Here is a 22,101-nt window from a genome sequence, read left to right on the forward strand (position 1 = left end):
AAAAATTTAGGATCAGTTTGTAACAATTCTGTTTTCTGCATTTTTAGTTTTGATCCCACTTTTCACTTATCCTGCCCTGATTTTTTCCAAGCTCCTGCTTTGAATCAGGTGATGCTGTAGATTGTAGAAGACTTTCTGGTGGGATGAGTTGGACAGAATTCATCTTGGGGTTTAGACTGTGTGAATAGCATTGCTCAGACTCCTCTTTTTTCTTTTGATATTGCTTGATAGCTGCTTCCATCCTCACAACAAGCTTCAGGAAGGGTGCAGAGGAATGACCTGCCTGCCTGCCAGACACTAGGGAGAATATCTCTCCATGCAGTGCTGTGCTGCAAAGTCAGCTGTCCCCACTGCCTAATTGTCAGATGAGCACTGCTGCGACAAAGCCACTTGGAAAAACAGGTATTGTGTGGGTTTTCATCTAGAGCTGACATCAGGTGTTTTAAGAAAAAACCTGAGAGATTCATATAGAAATTGCCAGGCAAGAGTTCATGCCAGTTATGTTAGCCAACTTAAAGGCTGCACAAGCAAGCTTTTGGAGTTTGATTTTTGCTCTCCTCTGTCTGGAGAACATGGTGTCAAGCACCCATTTTTTATTTTAAGCATAGTCTCACAGACTTGATTGTTCTTTGATCCTAGTGCTGTGCTGAAGGTAGTTCAAAGTTATAAGGAGTTATGTATGCTGTGTCTTAATGAAATGCTTGTCTGAAATTGAACTGATAGCCTGCTGTGAAAAAATCAATTTGCCATCAGCAACTGAATGTACTTGATGCTCAATTTAGTTCACCCAACTATTTCACGTTTGTTCCCTGTAGTAAAACAAAAGGGTCCTGAGAATTAATTACAGTGTTAGCATCTGCTCATGGCAGCTTTGCTGATACACTTGGTGGAATAAGATACTTAAGGCAGGAGGGAGATGGAGTGTAAAGTTTTTCCCACTGCCATTTCTTATGCAAATATCTTTTAAAGGATAGGCTCCTCTGGTGTTTCCTGTACTTTTTCTTTTGGCATTAGAGCACTCAGTTGTGTTTAAAACTAGCAAATGCTGATTGCTTCCAGATAATTTGTGTTATGTCACTTTTTCATAGTTCATATTTCCATAACTATTGCTGGCTGCTCAGTGGAGTATTGTTTATTTGAATGTTGGTAATAATATTTCTTAGTTTAAAGTAAATCCCAAACATTTTGGGGGATCAGTAGATGGATGAGAAGTTGATGAAGTTGCAGGTTCCTGAGATTCCCAATGGTTGATCTTGTGTTGGTGTAATTCCAACCTGCTGTGCCAAGCACACTGTGGAGCAGCCTTGAATGTTGGACAAGAATACTTTTGTCTTGTGCAAAGTCTTCTTTAACAGCTTCACCTTTTTTAACGTTAAAAGTTGTCAGTGTGCTCACATGCCAGCCTAAATTGATGTTTTATTGTGCTGAACATAGAAACTGAGCTGCAACACAAGCACACAAAATATCATAACTTTGGGATTTTAGTATTTGATAATTTTGTATTTTAAGTCATATTCAAGTAAATAAATCTTGGTCACTTGGTCTAGGAGATGGACCAGGTCCCACACTTTTTGCCTGGGCTTTTTTTTTTTTTTTTTTTTTTTTTTGCTGAACCATCACAAGGTATAAATCATCTTTCTTGGAATGCCTGAGAAAACATGATCTCTGAAATCCAAGACATTTTCATTATTTGTAAATTGTCTGTAAGTTCTGTCATGTCAGATTTGAAATGTGTTCATCCACATCACTGTATTTTGGAGAGGATCATCTTAGATTTCTGTGAGAGGGTGCTTGAAATTTAATTTTGTCCTGTATGATTGTGATGTCTGTAATGGTGGTAGAGTTGTCCTGTTTGTATTGGAGAATGATGTCACTTAATGTAACTATAATAATCCCCCTAAATTTGGTGAAGTATAGCCAGGTTCATTTTGATTGTCTGTCCATTAGGTTGCCATGTACCAAATGCTTTTAACTTCTTCTTAACTCATAAGAAGATTGTTGAAGCAGTGCTTGACACTGGTCAGGTGTTAATTACTGGTAATTACTACTAAAGTGAAAAGAAAAATATATAAATTAAATATTTAATAAATTAATACTCTTACAAAACTGCAGTAACATAGTGTGACATTTAATATGCACACCTACATATCTTGTTTCTTCTACCCTCTAGAATTTTAACTGAGGGTTCAAAGAGTTTTTCTCAGCAATGGAAGAGCATTTCTGTATTTTGCAGATATGCTTTATTAGAACATCACATGGCATGAAATTTAAACTCTCTGCACGTAGAACAGTTTTTGAAAGAACATTTGCTGCTCCTCCAGAGTGAACACATCCTCTAAATAATTATTTTTGTATCTACTTAGCAAGGGCATCCTAATCAGGAAAAATGTCATATAAAAAATAAGGTGGTTATATATTAAAAGTGCTGCTGAGAATGACTGTGATCTCTTTAGACAAGAGCAGATACTCAGGTGAATTGAGGACTAATGATTTTCATGATTCTTGAATATAGTTCTTATCAAGGAATAAGCTTCATATTGAGGAATATGCTTCATATGTTTGGCAATATTGAGGGGACAGAAAAGAAGAAACTGTTTCTATCATTCTATAATTTTTACAGTACATGGTATTTGTTACCTTGATAATACATTTTGCATCTTTACATAAGCTGTAAGACTTCCAAAGCACAAGGTGAGCAGAATCTTCTGATCTCCATTCCTTGCATGAGAAATAATTGTCAAAAAGAAGTGGTTTTCTTTTGAATACTTCAACAAAACAGAAATGGGAATTTGTATGTGCTTTCAATTTGCTAGGAAGGGAAACAATTAATTTTTTTTCCTTTTTTTTTGGTGTGGGAAAAGTATTCCTCATAGCCTAATATTTAATACAGTTGGGAGGAAAACTGTAGGTTTTGTACACCACTTAATTTCTCTAGACATTGAAATGTCTTCACCTGGAGAAGCAGCCTATTTTGTGTCTAGCATTTTTCATTAGAGGTACTAATTAGCAACAGATAACAAATGATGCTGTTATGCATTAATACTCAGAAGTGCATGCAGGATGGATGGATCCACATTGGACCCATCACTGAAATAGGGGACACCTGCTCTCAGAGCTCTTGGCAGAAGAGCTCTGCAGAAATGATATTGAAACAGAATATATTGAGTATTTAATATAGTTTTAAATACATGTTTTCTGGATTTTTTTGAAGTAAGCATCCTTTATGTGGTTGCCTGCACTGCTTGGAATTGGACTTGATCATTTGGATTGTGCCAGGTAGAAGCTACAGTGGAAGGATGAGGGGAGTATTGTCTTCATCCTGTTTTGTATCACTAAAATATAGAATATTTTGTTACACTCCTATTTAACATAGATGAGTTTTCAAGCCAGATAATTGCCCTGATTAATTCCTTACTACACTTGTTTATCTCTGGCAAAAAGGCCTTTCCTTCAGCTTTATAGGGTCTTCATTAATTATCTTTCCTTGATTTGTGGTAGCTACATGCATCACACTGCAACCCTCACCTTCATTTATGGTAGCAGAAGGGTTTCAGGTCCACCTTAAAATACTTCAGGAGCTGAACTCGTGTGTGTAGCTAAGAAAAATAAATTCAATAAGGTCCTTCTCTAAAATAACCCCCTTTCTGTTGACCATGGCAGGACATACAGGGCACATACACACATAACAGAACTCTCCTGTCTTCTGTTCTCATTTTAGTCCAGCTCATACATTTGTCAGATACCCCCTAAATTTTCCTAAAATAATCAATTATAAAATCAAGCTCAAGTTATTATTTATGAGGTTACAACACAGCTGATAATTTTTTCATGCTCCTGTATGTACCAGGAAACCAACCAAATGGACTTTTTGTTTGTGAGATGTTTTCATTTTGGTGTTTCCATGTTTGTTGGCTGCTTTGCACTGAAACAATGTTTTCCTCTGCTTCCTTACCCAAGGCAGAAGAGTCTTGATTTGAACTTGTCTAATTTCTCATGTTTTTAGCAAGTAGGTATAGAAAGGTTACAGGGTTGGATTTTTTAGATGATTTCTCTTTTCATGTATTCTCTACAAACCAGAAGTTTAGAGGGAAGGTAGGGAATTAGAACAAGTCTTTAATAAGCCATCACAACAGGTACAGATATTTTATTGGAGGCTATTCCATTGCCACAGCCCAACGCCTACTAAGATAAATATTTATGTAAGAGAGTGGTTTTTACCTGTGCATCTTCACTTATATTAGTTTTTTAACAATGGAAACCACTCCGAATTCTTTGTACAGCAGTCTGTGCAAAAATTCTGCAATAGATTGTATTGTAACTGAAAAACTTTTAGGGGACTTCCAGCTGAAGAAGTTTGGAAGAAGTGCATTAAATTTGATGGCAGGCAAACTTTAAGGAGGAATATAGACAGTTGTGTTGGATGGGAAAAGTAAAGTAACAGTAAGAATTAACTTTTACTCTTGACATTTCTCTTCAGTAAATAACTATCTTACAACAATGCACATGATTCACATGCCCCTGTTTGTATTCTTAAATTTTGATAGATTTCTGCACATTATGACTGTTTAAACTGCATGTTGATGGCAGTGAAAATGAATGACATTTAATTTAGTACCACTGAGTTTTCATTTTCAAGGAAAACCTTAAGTAAAATGCCCCAATGTGGTATACTCTGGAAGATCCTAGGAACAGTTTTCTGTACCCTTTTCCCCCTTTCCAATCTTTGAGAGCCAATCTTTGAGATTACAGATGTTATTTTGAGATTTTTGCATAAAGTAGATAGCTGAGCATGTGTTTCTGTGCACTCAACCACGTGTGTTCCTGGGAACTATTGTATTTAATGTAAAAGAGAAATTGGTACCTTCCCAATTCATGATAACATATATTTGATTGAGGCAGAAGAGCAAACACAAAAGAACAGCACTGAAAACATGACAGCAGGGTTAGCATAACTTTTAGGGAGAAAGGCATGTTTAGTTGTTTACCTTTTCCTTCTGCTTAATAGAATTACCTCATTTGTGACTTTACATTAAATTCTGCCTTACTGTCATGTAGAAAAATAATTTTTAATTAGTGTTACTTTTAGTGCATTTCAGAGACCCATTGAAATCTGTAATTACTTGAAATTTTATAATTCATTTTAAGTACATAATGACATAGCTGTTTACCTATGTAATCTATGTACTGGTATGTGACTTCATGCAGCATAGAATGCTTTTTTTTTTTTGCAGACCTATGTTTAGCTGATGTTTGATTTAATTTTTTAATGATAAACCTTAGATAGCTTTTAAAATTGAGATTTTTGTGTGTAAGTACTCAGTGACTGAACTGTTTTGATTGGTATCAGACAGGTTTAAGGCTGGCTCTACATTTAAAGATAACTTTATACATATTATAGAGTTTTCATTATGAAAGCTTTAATACTGTGAATACCAAGTATCAGTACACAGAATACCAAGAGATTTTTCTGCAATCATATCTAAAGCACTTTCTCTTTTATATTTTTGTGGGAAAAGTGTTGAACTGGATGTCATGACTTGCAAATTGATCCCCATCTCAACGGTAAAATCAGTAAACATTTGATGCGAAAGGAAAATATATTGATGATTTCTGAATATAAATTCTAACAAGTCCTGGTACAGTGGCCTCCACTTTTCATCTGAGGTCACAGCACCTTTTGTGAAGGATAGCTTGATCCTCTCTAGGCTATTAACAAAGGAAATGTAGAATAAAGATGCCACCTTGTGGGTGAACTAAATGATGCAGTAGATGGTTCAAAATGTTTAACAAATAGATTCTATGTATTTGTGACTGGCCGCTGGAAATTGAGGTTGTGTTTTTTTTAACATTTAGATTTATTTTTGGAGTTTATGTTCGTGAATTTTTTATGAAGTATCTAAGTAACAACAGTTGGACCATTCTGGAATAGGTGTTAAATGGCTGCTAAAAATCATGCTTGTAGTCAACAGATAATTTTGTCACCAAATCCAATGCATTGTTCCTAAGGTATTAAAGCACAATTTTAATGCTGTCTTCCTGACCTGATTGACAAAAAAACCCAAAAAACCAAAACCAACCAAACCAAAAAAACCAACACCAAAAAAACCCCCCAAAACAACCAAACAAGACAGGGAAGATTTTGCAGATATTCCCTGTATGAAAACAAAATGGTGATACATTCTGGTTCCTGTCCTGGAATTCTCAATAAATGCCAAGATGAACACATACATGTGTTAATTTGTCATTCTTAACTGCATGCCATGGGATTTCTTGCAGCATTCAATGAAATACCAGGTGTCTACAGACCTTGGTTTTGAATCACCTTTGCCTTAGGCAGGTTTATATAGAATGCTCTGGATTTTTAGGACTTTATTGCAGTGTTTTTTGACTCATTCAGTGGTAATGGCCTCTCACAGCTGCTCTTTATGGGGAACACAACTGAGAGAAATGGTACTAATACCTCTATTCTTGTATGGATTTTTGGAGATTCATTAATTTTGGATTTTGCTTTGGGAGATACATGTTTGCTGTGCATCCATGTTTCTTGCATAAGAACCTTATAAACTCTTCAGGATCACTTCAACTTGTTTGTGGCATTGTGAATCTTTGATGTGACACTGGTGTAAGGAACATTTTCTGCTTGTTTAAGTTACTATGAGCACCATCGTGTTCCTTTGGCTTTGATTATTTCTTCCTGGTTTGTCTGCAGATTTTAGAAGGATTGCTAAGGTAACTGATGTAAATACCTTGGTAGGATTCTTCTTTTCCCTGAAATTTGGGTCAGATTAGACAAAGGCAACTCCTGTCCTCTCCCTTTTTTATGGACAATTGGATTAATGCAGGTGGGGCCTCTGCTGTGCAGCCGAGCAAGTCATCACTGGCAATTAATTTCTCCACATCTGGCATCTCAGATTAATTTATAAAGGTATGGTTTTACTACTAGCCAAAAGATAGAGATTTTATTTGGTAGCTGGAATGGTAGAGGAATTCCTGACACCTGGCCACAGCTCTGAGATCTGCTTCTTGCTGGTGTGCTGCCCCCATGAGCTGCTGAGAAGGCTGTGGGAGGCTGAGGTAGAACAGTGTGAGCTCTGCTGTCTCAGAGCTCTCCTGGGGGCTGAATAGTAGTGTGGTGGCTTTTCTTGGCTGATGTTGACCACAAGAGGTCAGGTGTTAAAAAAAAAAATCTATTACAGCATACTGTAAAATATTCCTAGCCTGAAGATGTTTTAGGGCTGTTCTGTGTTATGCTCTGAGTTATCTGCATTGGGCACCCTTAGGAAATAATCAATACCATCAGAATCACCCAAGAAGTCAAGCAATAAGTGCCAGATGCAAATTAATTTTTGTATATGGTTGTGCACAACTTCTAAGCATGCCAAGCTTTTAATAACCCCATTATTTCAGTGGTGTTTATGTATATTTAAACACTAGTGCAAGAAACTAGCATCATGTTTGCTGGTTCAAAATCTATTCTTGCAGCTCTCTATTTCTAATGTCCTATAAGAGTGCTTTTGATTTGAATGATTTTTCTCTTCTATAGCAGCTGAGTATTCTGAACTTAATGCTTTGTGCCCTGCTCAGAAATTATAGGGTATACAAAAACTATACCCTGAAAAAAAATTATACCCTGAAATACATTCAAACATTTAAAACTTATTATGTCTAGCAGAGACAGATTTAAGATTACTGAGGTTTCTGGTTGAAGTACTCCAAGCAGAAATCCATACTCCATTAGGTTCTGAAATATTATGTGACCTTAATTTTCCAGGTATTTTGCCCTTCAAGTTGAAGATAGTATTTTAATACTATTTAAGTCTCCTGAAGAGCCTTGTAATATGATAGGCTTAAGTTGTGAAACATTTGAACAAAATGAAAGATAAAAAAGTAATTTAGGATTTTGTATTTTTTAAAATGTGTAGCAACGTAAAGATATGCATCAAATAACACATTGAAATAGGTGATAAAATTTGCATATTTTTTGGTGCATTTTACAGTGAAATTATGTGTACATGCAATCAGCCATATTTCTTGTATGAAGGTCTTTCTTTGCATTTGACTATTTTAGGCAGAGGCATTTCCAGTGGTATGAACCTAGGGATTTGTCTTTTATGTTGTGGTGTACTTCACATAAAATTCTACCTGCAGAGCAGATGTAGGATCACATCTCAGGAGATGAAAGAGAATTTCAGAGCTAAACTTACTTTGTGAGGAAAAAAAGGAAGAATTAGCTCTAAAAAAATCTTACAGAAAAAGTTAGGGGAGAAATTTGTTTTCCTATTAGTAAATGCAATGTTTTCTTTCAGCAGTTTTAAATAAAAGGAAATGAAAATTATCAACAGCTGGTGGTATGCCCAGCTCCATGAGATGTTAGAAGTGTACCTAATAAATGACAGCAATGGCTTCTGCTATTTTATCCCCTCTAACATAATCCTTGAGTGCTCCCATGGCTATGAAATATGATAGAGGCAAAACACATCAATGCCAAATACCTGGAAAAAAGAAAGAGTATTGAACTATAAGGGCACTTATTCTGGGTGTGAAATTATATATTATTTGTATATTTTGTAAGTGTGAATCTCAATGGTTACCCTAAATTTTGGTGGTTTGGGTTTTTTTTTTCTGGTCTAAAATTCATGTTTTATTCATATACACCAAAAAAGTGTTAATGGCAGGGTTTTCTGTAACTGTGTACAACACAGGTGGTTATTATATTCTGTAACAACTCATTGTAGGTTGTCTTACCTAAAGATTTTCATTAATTTGCCCAAAATGTTATTGACTGGACCATCCTTTTGACAGGCCTGTGTGCTGATAGCTGCCTAGCAGATTCTACAGTGTCACGATGTGGGTGTCAGCACTGAGACATTTTTCAGTCACAGCTTCAGGTTGGGCATTCTAGTTACTGAGCACAGGAAGGAATACAAAACATAACCCAGCAGGCAGCCATTAATTGCATTTTGCTTGTCTGAGCTGCTGTTTGCTTGCTCCAGGCTGCCAAACATTGAGCTTTTCCCACGGATTTCATTAGCTGTTGCCCGGTCCTGGGGGTTTGCTGCATGTTTGGGATCCTTCTCTGAGAGCTGCAAGTGCCATGGTTGGTGGTGGCTACTGAATTGGGTCTCAGTGGCTGGTCCAGTTTTGGTGAAGTCAGAATAAATTCCTTTTGCTGACAAGACTGCCAGTTCTGGTTTTTAAGCGTCACAGGCTGCCTTGGCACTTGGTGAGTGTGAACATTCACCCTGTATTTCTGCCAAGCTAGGAGTAGGACAACTGTGAGTGCAGAAAGGCAGCCAGGAATCTCGAATCGGAGCTGTGAAAAATGATGTCCCCTTTAGTCTGTGCTTGTGGGTTTTATTTTGCCAAAAACGGCAAACTTGACCTCTGATTTGCTAAATTTTACTAACTAGCAACTGCAAGCAGTCTAAAAAAGGCAGTTTTAAATGATTCAAGATTGTATATTTGTTGACTTTTTTGTTTCATCTAGAAAGCTGTGAAGTTTTGTGTCTACTTTACTAGGAGTAATTAGCCCAGCACTCTGAAATGCACAGAGTGAAGGGAGGAAGTTACGAAGATTGTGGAAAGGAAAATGCCATCAGAATATGGAAAGGTTAAAAACTTATAAAAATTCCAGTGTTGGTGGGGTTAAAGAAAGATCTTTGTCAGATTTCTAGAAGTACCAAGTGTACACCATAACACATCCAGTTACTACTTAGACTTTTCTCGAGTCATAATTTTTGTAATCCCATTAGTCCTTATTGAGAGAACAAGCTTCAATCTGATGCTGGAAGGATGAATCTGTTTTTATATCTTGCTCTTAAAAAGAACTAAATAAACTCGTGGCCTCTGTTTCTGTCATTTGCAGATTCTCTTCACAGTGTTATGTCACTTGTAATTGTAATCTTGTAATCTCTGTGGCTCTGCATGGCAAACACTCTCTGGCATTCTCAAACAAAATCCAGCTTTCCTGTTCTCCACATTCCAGTCACAGATAAAAATGTTTTATCTCATAAAGTATTGGGCAAGAATGTTTCTATCTATCATTTTACAAGAGAAGAACAAAACTAAGCTTTATCTTTGAAGAAACGACATGATCTTGTCCTTTTAATAGAAAGAAGAGATCCTTTGCCTGTGAAAATTAAATCCTCCACAGTTTGTAGTTGCTTTTAAAACTCCTCAGCCTGACAGTGAAATTGTGTAATCTGATAATAGCATGCCTCAGGCTTGTTGTGATTTTTTGGGCAGTAGTATTAGCAGATGCTGTGCTCTGTTGATTTTAGTCACTTAGGGTTTGATCCTGATCCCACTGACCTGAGTGTAATAGTAGTATGATTACTCTGTCTTCACTGGAATTACCATACAGATTTTGGGGTAACCGAAATCCGCATTTATTTAATCACACTTGTAGTTCTGCTGTGGGCTTTTCAGAAGTCACTAAAGAAAGAAAGGCACAGGTGACTTTTCTCATCTCTTTGTGACAGATTTCTTAATTCAAAGAGTGTTTGCTGCTGACCAGTTGTTAGAATTGCCATGTATCTGTCTGTGTGTTTGTACTGATGACTCAAGGTCTCAGTGCTAATGCACACACTGGGTGACTTTCCCTTGTCTTACAGCCAGTTTGAGTTGCTTTAAGATTCCTGTGCCTTGTCACTAGAATTTCTCTTTATTCATGAACCTTCTCACTGACTTTATAGGCAGTTTGATATGAATATATTTGAGTGTCTGTGGTTGGATGCAGTAATTTGACATGTTCTAGAAGTGGTAAGCGGTTGGTGTTGGTAGGTGGCCATAAATAAAAACTAGCGAAATGCAGGATCTAATCCTGCAGTCATTTTTCCCCCTCTGATGCTGTCAATGGGAGATCTGTCTTCGTAACAGGGACTAAGGCATTAGGATTGTACAGAACAGAAATTGTAACTTGTTCACAGCAGATTTTATAGCACAGATGTCTTCAGTGGCACAGACGTGAATGCTTCCTATTTAGTGAAGGCTTTTTCTTAACTTTGGAGGCTTTTCAGACTGGCAAACCAAACTCTCCACAGCAGACCCTTCAGGTTTTTTTTCCTTATAATATAATAAGGGTAGTTAATTTAATGTTGAGCCTCATGTACTTTTTTCCTCCTTTATTTTACTGACCAAAGAAATTTAACAAGAATCTTGTGCCCCTTTGTTTTTTGTGGTCCTCAAAATCTCCCATTTCAGTATTTTAAAACTCCAAGTAAAAGATGCTAATGGATGAAGGTGCTAGAGATATCTCATTATTATAATCCCTGATAATAAACTGGTTCACTATATCTTTTATGCATCCTCAGGGTAATTTAGGGATAACACAGAAATGCTAAACAAAATCAAGAGGAGAAAAAAAGGGAGGAGAATGAAAGAGGTTTTTGCGCTGCTTTTTTCCTGGTACAGAGGGGGCTGTTTGGGGACACATGTGAAAGCAGGATTTTAGCTGTGTCCAGGCTTGGAGGCTGTGCACCACACAGAGAGGAAGGCCGCTGCTGTCTTCTGCCTCCTTTCCTTTGTGACTCTGATCTCAGTGGTTACAGAAGAAAGCAAATGTGTTGGTCTAGGAGAGAAGGTCTCCAGAAGTGTCTGACCTAAGCCGTGGCTTTCTCTTGGCTTGGACTGCCAAGTTCTTGTTCTGGTTTTGTCACTTAGGGCAGGGGTGGCCCAGTACTCCAGTGCTTCTGTTCCCTGCTCAGGAAAAATCTGATGCAGCTGTTGAAGGGCTGTAGTGCTGCACGGGGCAAACCTGGCTCTGGGAATCTCTAGGAAAGGGTTCATATGCTTTTTAGGAATTCCTAGCCTGCTTTCTAGGAATTCACCTCTCAGCTTTCCAGGCATTTGCACTGTGCTTTCTAGGAAATGCCAGCTTCTGCTTTCTACTTACATTTCCTCATTACTCTGCAGGATTATTTCCCCACATTCTTTTGTGTTTTTGGTTTTTTCCCCCCTTTGTTGCATCGGGATAATTTCCCCTCAATTTACAGGAATTGCTTATGTGCCTTCTGGAAATTTGCTCTTTCATTTCCAGGAATTTATCACTGGCTTTCATGAATTCTCTGTGTCTGCTTGTTACGAATTTAACCTCCCATGTTTTGTGAATTTTCTTTGTGCTCTCTGAGGAATCTCCCCTCTAGGCAGGTATCTTCCATAGATTTTTTTTCTCTGTGCTTTGTAGGAATTTACTTTGTATACTCTAGAAAATTTTCCTTGTGCTTTCAAGGAATTGCTCTCTGCCTTCTAGAAATTTTCTCTGTGCTCACTAGATATTTTCTCCTGCAAATTCAAGAAATTTACCCTCTGCTTTCTAAGGCATTCTATATGTACTTTGTAGAAATTTTACACGGGTTTTTGAGGAATAAACCCTTTTCTTTCTAAGAATTTCTCACAGGCTTCCTTGGATCTCACCTTTCAATTTCTGGGAATTACATCCTTTTCATTTAAACTGTGGGTAAAAACAGACTACTCACAAATGGCTACGTATTAATTTATTAACTAGTAGGATCAACTATTTGTTCTGATTTATACCTCTGGCCTTTTTTTTGACCCTTTATGCAATCTGCAATGAGGTCTTGGCCCTGTTTTTTCTTTTCTAGGTGCTGCTCTTTTATAAGTAAAATTGTAGGATGAGGCCTCCGTGTGCATTCACAGCTCTTGCAGTACTTGTCTTCCTGTACCAATTATTTGCCATGTAACAATATTTTAGAATGTTAATTGTGATAACTGACGTTATCTTAATCTAACAGATAAGGAAAGTTGTAGCAGGAGGGTGGTGTAACTTCTCAGCTCCCAAAGGAGCTTAGAGAAGATTTAATTTCTAGCTCATTTTAGAAGAAGATATGACAAAAGTAGAAGAGAACAATCAGTAAGGGTTGAACCCCAGCTTTCTGGTTTGCTTTGGTTTTTTAAATCAAGTTCGGGTATTGCAGATGCTAAAAATCATGGAGGAGTTGAAACAAAATAAGATCTAGAATGTTAGATTCTAATATATTGGCCACATAGCTCCCACCTTCTAACCCCAGAAAGTTCAAAGTGGGAGTTCCCAGTTCCCAATTTTTATCCCTGATGGACACCGTGTCTCTTGGCATGTCTGCCTTGACCAGCAACAGCTACATACATCAATGTGAGCCCTCAGTTTCTTAGACCCCTCACAGCTTTAACTTTGGTCAAAAGCAGCTACAAATACCTGTGGGATGGGAAAAAAAAATAACTTCAAATTGCTCTTTTGGTCACATTGTAAATTCACAAGGAAAAGAAAGCAGAGTGTAAATGTAATAGGGAAATACCTCTAGGTGCTGAAATCTGTCACATAACAATTCCTTCTCTCTTTCCCTGTTTGTGTCACATGGTATTAAAAAGAGACTGGTATTAATCTGCTCCTCCTATACAACTTTAAGTTGTATAAAATGTGCTTTTATCATAGTTACCTTGAGTGGTTAAGGCAGATAATTCGCTGCTAGAGTGTTTGAGATTTTTATCTATCCATGGGGCAGTCTGCCACACCATTTGCTTATTCTTTAATTGGTTAATTAAATATGTTATAGCTTCTAGTTTCAGAGATTAATAAAAGCTTGCAAAATAATCTGTTAAGTATACAGAGATGAGGTAGGCTTTGCCTGGTATCTTGCCCTATGGTTCTGGCACCCACAAGGGTCTGAGAAAGACCACGTGACTCTCATGAGGGGATTAAAACATCATGAAGAGAAAATCTTAATCAAAAGCTAATGTAAAATCTGTATTTCTCTTTTTTCTTTTAATTTTTTTTTAATATTGGCAGTAATCTGGATTAAAAGAGCTGTAGGCCCCCCACCTCATTTATTGCTTTGTTGATTTATTTATTTTGAACCTGTAGTATTTTCTTGTGCCTAGACAAAGGGTTTACAAAGGTGTTTATGAAAGTTATTTCTCCTTTTTCTTGAATTGTCATATTGATAATATTAAAGAGAAAAACCCATATCCTTTATTGATTTATCAACACAAGACTTTACTCCAGTCAGAATTTTTTAATAGAAAAATTTTGTTCAGAAGCAAAATGCAAGATAAATTCAGGATTTTAGCCCTTTTTTAATGTTTTCAGAACATCTTCAAGAGAACAAAAAGATTTCTACATATTATTAAGCTTATCGCTTTTTTGTGTTAGTTCTCACATTTTTTTCCCTGGTACATTTCAGAGAATCAAGAACTGTAATAACTTTATCATATTACATTTAAAAATTTCTTAGATAGCAGGATAGTAAGAGTATTAATATTGTCAGAGACTTAAATATGGAAATAGGGTATTAATCACGTTTCATGTAAATTGCAAAACGTAGGCTATTGAGTGAGATTAGAAGTTATCTCATGATAAAAGCACTCTATCAGAAAAGAACATTCTCTTAAGTAGTTTTTGTCTCCATGTAAGTATTTTGTACTATTGTTTTCTAATAAGTCATCTGTCATTCAAATAGAAAAGTCCTAGATGTGGGAAATGAGGGGCTAGGATGGAACCAAAGGGCTTAAGGATGTTCATATGACATCTGAGATTATCTCTGAGGTGCATCAGAGGCAATGGAGCAGAGATTTTGCAGGATGCCAGCTGAAAACCTGATCCTTGTTTTCTGTGGGAATGCAGGCTGTGTGCTCTCAGCTTAAGCCAATGTTCTCCATTTTCTTGCAGCTTGGATCCTTCTTTGAGCTCACTGATGTCTCCCTGTGTCTGGAATGCCAACAGCCTCGTGGTCTCCAGAGACTGAAGCCAGAGGTAAGCAGTGTTGCTCTTGTCACTGCTCGGGGCAGGGGCTCCTCAGCGTGGGGAGCAGGTGCTTGCTGAGGGATGATCCCAAATTTCAGCACTCTGATCCCTGTCCTGAAGGAGTTGAGCCAGCTGGAGGCAGTTTCCTGTGCCTCACTTGCAATAGCCATGTGCAATGGTAGAATGAGTCTCTTTTATAAAGGTGGGCAGCTTGATGGTATTCCAAGAGTTAAAGGCTTATTAATCCCCCAACACTTCCAGGGGTTGCTTCTTCTCTGTTGTCTGCTGTGGAGGAGCTGAGATCCGGCCTTCTTGCCTGGAAATGTTTAGCTAAGCTTTCCTCCTTTGGTGCATTTTAACTCCCTCTGAGCCTTTTTGTAAGGCTTCTTTTTTGAGAAAAGTAGACTTTGAGGAATCACCTGCAAATCAGCTCTCCAGGGGAATTGCAAGAGTACCCAAAGATCCTTGCTTTTGTTATCCCTGTTTTGGCAGCACTGCTGAAGAATGTCCTCACATGATGCCAGTTAGATGCAAAAGCTCATTTTTATTGGATGCCCCAGATCAACAGCTTCCCAGGTTTACTGACGTATTTTGAAATACTCTGAAAATGTGTTTTATACCATTTGCTTTGAAGGAAGAATCTATTATAGTTTTGTACTGTCTGGTGGAAAAAAATGTTTGCTTTTTCCATTTCTGAATGCACCCAGCGATTCTGTAGCTAAAAAAGCTGAAGTATCATTTTTGACTCTGTGTTTTTTGTTTTTGCAGATCTGCTGTCCAAACCAGCATGCTGTGTTATGCCAATCCAGTGCCTTGTCAGCGTGGCAGACAGCTGTAGTTAGAATACAAGGCTTTTGTGTTCCACCCACCCCCTCATCTCTCAGGTTTTATTCCACTTCTTTGAGCAGTGGACACATTCTTGCCAGTCTCAGTGTTTTAATTTAATTTGGGCACAGACTATATAAAATTGAACAGATGTCTGAAAGCAGTGGAGAGAAGACCATAAAATGAAACACATGCTTAGCTCCATTTGAACCAAGCAATGCTGGATTTTTTTTGTCCTCATTGCCACAAAAGTCACACATGACTTGGAGGTGTGTGACAAGAGGATCCAACATGGGGAGAGGAGGTAAGGCGACTGGAATTGGACCTAATTTTCTTTCCTATGTATTTTTGAGGTGTGTTTTCAAGACTGGGTGTTTCCTCATCTTTTACAGTTACCAGCACTCATTTCTCTAAAGTAAAGTAAAGATTATATTTCCCAAGAAATTTAAAAACACATTTAAAAAACCCCAGTAAAATCTCTTCCACAAAAGAATATTTTTCAACTCTTTCCCCTGAAAGATAACTTGACTTTATTTTTGATGGGAATGGGCATGGAAAATGCTGGTTTCCAAGTAATTCCTGGAAACACGGGATGGTAGTTCCATCCATCAGGCAAGCCAGAAATTCCATAGCACAAAATTTCACTGCCCAGAATAATCTATTCATCAGAAGATAAGTTGAACAAATTAACCTGAAATACTGACCTTTAAAAAATGCTTTATTTTTTAAGACATTTAACAGTATTTTTTTATCTCAAGATAAAGTAAAAAATAAGATTATCACATAATTTTTTGAAAAGTTGTCATGATTGTGACATGACAATGATATTCATATGTGATATCATGCCTTAAGATTGAGCCAATTTTTGCAGAAGGTTTGTCTGCGTGAATGTCTCTAGTAGATATATTTTCTTACCCCTGTCTAAACTGATGAAGAAATTCATGCTCTAAAGGACTTATTATACCTACAAATAGCCTAACAAACATTAGATTAGGTTTACAGGCTTTAAAGATGTTGTGTTTTGAAAATAAAGCTTTTGTTTTAGGAGTCAGAGTTTGCACTTGATGGACAATTCTCTGGTTTTCTTCCCATCCACTTGCACCTTGATGTCTTTCAATTGTGCTACCCTCTAGATGTAGAAAAGTGTGTAAATGGTAATACCATTATAATGGTGGTAGGTGAAAAAATTGAGACTGAAGCTGGATTTGAAGTTGATTGTCTTTAATTCCTCAGTAGTTCACTGTCATTGATGTACAGTCTATTTTCTTATCATTCCTGCAGTAGTTAATATTGATGGAGACATATTTATCCTGTATCATAATCTTCTCTTTCATGCTGAAGACTTTAAAATTGTTCAGTTGAAGACTTTAAAAGCTTTTGTTGGAGGAGTTCGTTACATGTACATCTGAAAAGAAAATTGAAAAAAGCACTGAAACTGAAATTTCAGAATTAAATGCATCATCTTGGAAAGCAACATAAATGGTTCTCCTATCCAGGAGCACTTCTGCATATGCATTTCTTTATCTTCATATACCTGGCTATAAAGTAACTACCACCCTAACTAATAATATCTGAATATGCAACCAATTATTTGCCTTTGTGACTTATGTGGAAAATGTGAGTAGTAGGAGGAGGACATGCAAAGTCTTAGGAGGAAAATGAAGATGTGTAACCATAGATGTTAGTCACTACTGCAAAAGCAGTGTCAAATTATATTGGATATTCGGCCCTAGCAATTGAAAATGTCACTTCTCTCTAGATGTGTTACTGGCATCTAAACACTATCCACTTTTAGATCTCCCAGAAGTTTTATGAAAATGCTTGAGAAAGTTTCCTTAAATGACACTCTTTTCAAAGAAAATATGCCTGGGAGGCTGTGGGATTTTTTCAGTATTATATTCAGGAACTGCCACTTCATTAAAAGCAGTTTTTAATGTGTACATTCTCAGTTACAGGCAGTTTTTGCAATTCCCAAGCCAAAGGCATCATGGAAGATGACTCTTTCATGTTTTATGTTTTATTTACTAATAGCATTTACACAGTGACTACCAACTCACTTTGTCTAGTTTCTTGAGCACCTGTAGAATTTCTGGAATTCAGTAGGAAAATGCATGGAAAGCAACTGGGAAACTGGAAAGACACTGGGAAATTTTCTAGGAGGCATTTAGTAAATTCCTGAAAGTTGGGACATAATTCCTAGAAAATAGACGGAGATTTTTCCAAAAAAAAAAACCCGCACAGGGGAAGATACCTGCAGAGAAAGGGGAAATTTCCTGAAAAACAAAGTGGTACAGCCTAGAAAGTGGAAGGTAGAAAAAGGAGGAGAGCAGTCAAAGTAAATACTTTCAACAACACACTTAAGATTTCTAGGAAGTTGGCTGTGGATTCCCCAAAAGCACACAAAGAAGTCTTATGAAACAAAGAGGGAATTCCCAAAAATCTTGTGCAAAGTTATGGGCATGGGGAAAATTGTGGAAAGTGTGGAATATGTGGAAAATTTCCCAGAAAGCTGGTGATATTCTTGAAAGCAGTGGAATGCACTCCTGCAAAGAACGAGGTTAATTCCTATGATTTGGAGTGTGGATGGGTGCTCCTAGAAAGCAGAAGGAGAATTTTCCAGAAATCATATGAGACTTTGATGGAAAACAGAGAGGAATTCCAGGCGATGACAGGTGGCAGCTCATGATACTTTTCAAAGTGAAGCAGAAAACTTGTACCAAACTCTGCAAGCTGCTGAGCCTAAGCCTTACAGCAAATATGCATGAAGACTGAAACATATTGAGTAGAAAATACTGCAAATATTTTTGTTGGAAAAATCAGATTGCGTCTCTGATAGTGAAAACATTTTTTGAACATATGATTGCAAGGTTCAGATTAGTTTATATTAATGGATAATCAATATAGTAAGTTTTTTAATAGTAATTTTTATGATTATCTGTTTTTTTGATGGAACTCATCCATTTGGAAGGAAACTAGATGGTGGCAGCCTTGGGATGATAACTGAAGTGAAACACAAGACTGTCAAGAAATAAGCCATTAAAAAACCTGCAGGAAAAGGGTAAGTATCTTGTAGATGTGTGATATTCTTTAAATTATTCCTAGCTTTCTTACTATCTGATGATTCTCCTCTTCCAATATCTGTTTGAGCACCAGGTCATATTTGATACAGAATTTATCTTTTCAGTTATGGAGATGTTTATTTTAGTTTTTCAGGTAGCTCTTTGTGTCTCATTCGTTGCCCCTGTGGAAGAAACCTAAAGCAGCATAAGTTTTGAAAACATTCAAACTCTTCTGTCAATCTGTGCAATTTAAGGCTCTTATATTTTCAAGAAAGAATAATTGAGAATATATTTGCATATTAGATTGTAAAGTAACCAAATACCTTCAAAGGATATAAGCAATTGTTTCTGAGGTATTTATTTGAGTTTTTATCAATAAAGTAAGGTAAAAATAAGGAACAAAAAAGTGTTCAATTCATAAATCAGTATGAATACCACAGTGAAAATTTTTGCCTAAAGTTTTGTGGCTGACCCGACAGATAAGATTTCAGGACTTTACAATGGCAGCAGGTATTATAAATACTGCAGTAGAATGTGTAAAACAATATTTGTTGTTAGCTGCATGTGTAGGATTTTTTTCTTGGGCTATTGAATTGTTTGGAAGTCTTATTTGATTGAAGTATTACAGTTTTAATTCCTAGTTGCTGAAAAGTTACATTTTACTTTGTTTCAGGGATTGGTAATCAGGCTTTCTTAAAGCCATTTTTAAAACATTAAATGGAAGAGGCTTTAAGCTAAATCCATACTTAGCCCTTGATTTAAAATCACTGTATTTTTGTGCATTTTAAAAATGCATATGTTTTGAAAGCTTGAGGGTTTGTTGTAGTAAACACAATATTGATGATATTTGTGGCTGGTCAATTGTCCTTTGCCCTCTGTCCATAAAATACTAAGTGCATTGGGGTTCTAGGTCATCACTACAACTGCAGCATTGCAATTAATTATATACTGTTATTATATTAGAAGAAACTAAACTCAGAACAAAATCATTACATTCTCCCTTTTATTAATATTAGCAGACATAGCTTGTAATGGAGCTGTGTGAGGATGGAGAACTTAAAAAAATGCTTTGTGGTAAAGGGCATTTTGCAGAAAATGAGACAGGACACATCATTCAAAGCCTTGCTTCAGCAATAATGTTTCTGCACAAAAACTATAATTACATTCCTCTGTTTCTCCCATATGTTCATTGATTTTGAGTGTTCATACATTTAAAAATAGTTACTGATTGATATTTTATCTATTATTTATTTCATAGGATAAAAATAATCCAGTAAAGAAGAAGTAAAATATACTACATGAATGCATTTTTAGAACTTTATTTTTCTTACAGATGCAATATGTGCTGCCATTTTCTTTTACTTCTCTTTCTGAACCAGCTGTGGCAATAACTGTGTTATTATTTCTTAGGTTGCAACTGCTTTGATTATAACTTTAACTTAGTTCAGTTTTTAAATGCACAGTGTATTACAGGAGGTAAAAAAGCAGAAGTGGATTGCTCCTGATACTTCCTCACAGCATATGTTACATTTAAGGTTCAGTGAACATCAGCATTTTCATCCACCACACAGAACCACTGCAATTCTGCACAGTCCACAACAGAATTAACCTAGCCATTCAAAACTTTGTATTTTGTAGATGGTAAAGGACTTGGAATTCTTGAGGTTTTTTGCAAAGAAATGACTAAACTCTTTGTTACAATATAGTGCTTTTAGGAGCCCTTCCTTTACCTCTTTTTCCAGAGAGTTATATGACATTATGGAATGGTGCCTTTTATAAGGCCTTGTTTCTTCTGGGCCCTCATCAAAACAGCAAAAACCCCTGGCTGGTTTGGTATGTAAAAATGAATTTCAGGTGTGAAAATATGTGCAAATTTGGTAAATGCACTCTACTTTTTTTTGTTAGATGATGCCAGATGATCTGATTTTAAAAGACCAAACCATTATGTACTTTTGCCTTTCTTACAGGATTGTGGTGAGGAATAATATTTCAAAATTTGAAATTCTTGTATGACTTCCTGGAAGAAGTGACAAAGATGGTTTTTGTTAGGCTGCCACTAGTTTAGAGTAAAATGCATGGGAACTGCTCGTAGCAACTAATCAAAAGATTTTAAATATTTCTGTCAGAATATGTTCACTGTAACTGATAGTATTTTATTTCTCTCTCTTGGCAGGTATTTTTTGCAGAGATCTAAAAGTGGAAAACATTTTTGTTAAAAGCAGTGACATCAATGAAGTAAATGAAGTGGAATTAAACATAAAGGTAAGATGAAAATTGTAACAGTTCGGCTTCAAGAACCATTTTTAATATCCAGGTATTACTGGAAGACCTGACTTTGATACCTATTAGTAGGTTTTGAAATGAGTTACTAAATGGTGTTATTATGGAAAAAAATCATTTGGAAGCTAAGAGCCACTGTTGAAAAGAGTATTTTTTTTAAACTGTAAGCACATTTCTTGGTCAATTAAAAAAAACAAATCCTTAAAGTAACCATACCTTGTTCATGAAGATCTACATTTGCATAGTCCCAAGCCATTAGGTACAGGAAGCTAGCAGATGCTAGCTATTAATTACAGTGAAATGTAATTAATATTTAAATTAGGAATGTTTTCAATTTAAAGCAAATCTGTTAGTAATTCAGAAAAAAAGCCTATTTGATTGAAATACAAGTATATTATAGGATTCTTTTGATATTAATAAATATTTGCTACCTAAACACAATGTTCAATATGCTTACCTCTTTTTTTGCATTGAAGAAGATAGTCTTTGATGTTTTATAAATCATGTTTTAATTGTGCATCGCTAACTTGCTATTTAGTAGTAGCTACTGTTGAAATGTAGGCATCATCTTGTACAACTGAATTGTCGGATGACGAATTTACTATCTGGGATAGAAGACTCCAGGCTGAGAAGCATTTTAGACACTGAAGTGGGCAACTCAGTAATTATAATGGATAAATCCAGACTGCAAAACTGTTTTCTGTTTCTTAGATCTGTGTATTTTTTTATAATCTCGTGGTCATTTTAAGACACATTGTGTATTTCTCTGTACCCTTCAGTTTAGGGCAGTGTGTGCCTTTCTTCCTGAAAGAAGGTAGGTAAGGCATTGATAAATTTTCTGTCTTTTCCACAGGTTTTCCATCCTTTCAATCAACTCACCTCTTCCATCAATAGAAACCACCATGGCCAGCTGTTCTTTTTTCATGGCCTTGCTTTATGTACCCGTTTGGAACAGCAAACTAGCACACTCTGTCATCTCTCCTGCAAGGTGCAAGTATTTCTTCTATGTTCCATCCTGTGAATGAGGTCAGATCTTTCCTCACTTTGCTTGTTCCTCTCATTTTAGAGGAGAATAACTCCTGAGTGACTTTAATGGGAGAAGTGGAAAATACAGAACCAAGTCCCAAAGCTGGTGTGGCCAGCAGCAATAATGTGACTACAGGAAAGGAGAGGTCCATCACACAATGTGATATTAAAAAC

The 22,101-nt window shown here is 36.5% G+C and overlaps 1 long non-coding RNA gene across 1 annotated transcript; it reads left to right on the forward strand.

Annotated features, from left to right (window-relative positions):
• Positions 1 to 15,752: 15,752 nt before the first annotated feature.
• On the forward strand, positions 15,753 to 21,873 carry LOC118687870 (uncharacterized). The gene is made up of 4 exons (XR_004980394.1): positions 15,753 to 15,866; positions 18,531 to 18,620; positions 20,795 to 20,883; positions 21,755 to 21,873. It is a non-coding gene; the product is annotated as an uncharacterized LOC118687870 (long non-coding RNA).
• The last annotated feature ends 228 nt before the right edge of the window (positions 21,874 to 22,101 follow it).

The sequence above is a fragment of the Molothrus ater genome, chromosome 6 (genome assembly GCF_012460135.2).
Source record: "Molothrus ater isolate BHLD 08-10-18 breed brown headed cowbird chromosome 6, BPBGC_Mater_1.1, whole genome shotgun sequence".
Lineage (NCBI taxonomy): Eukaryota > Metazoa > Chordata > Aves > Passeriformes > Icteridae > Molothrus > Molothrus ater.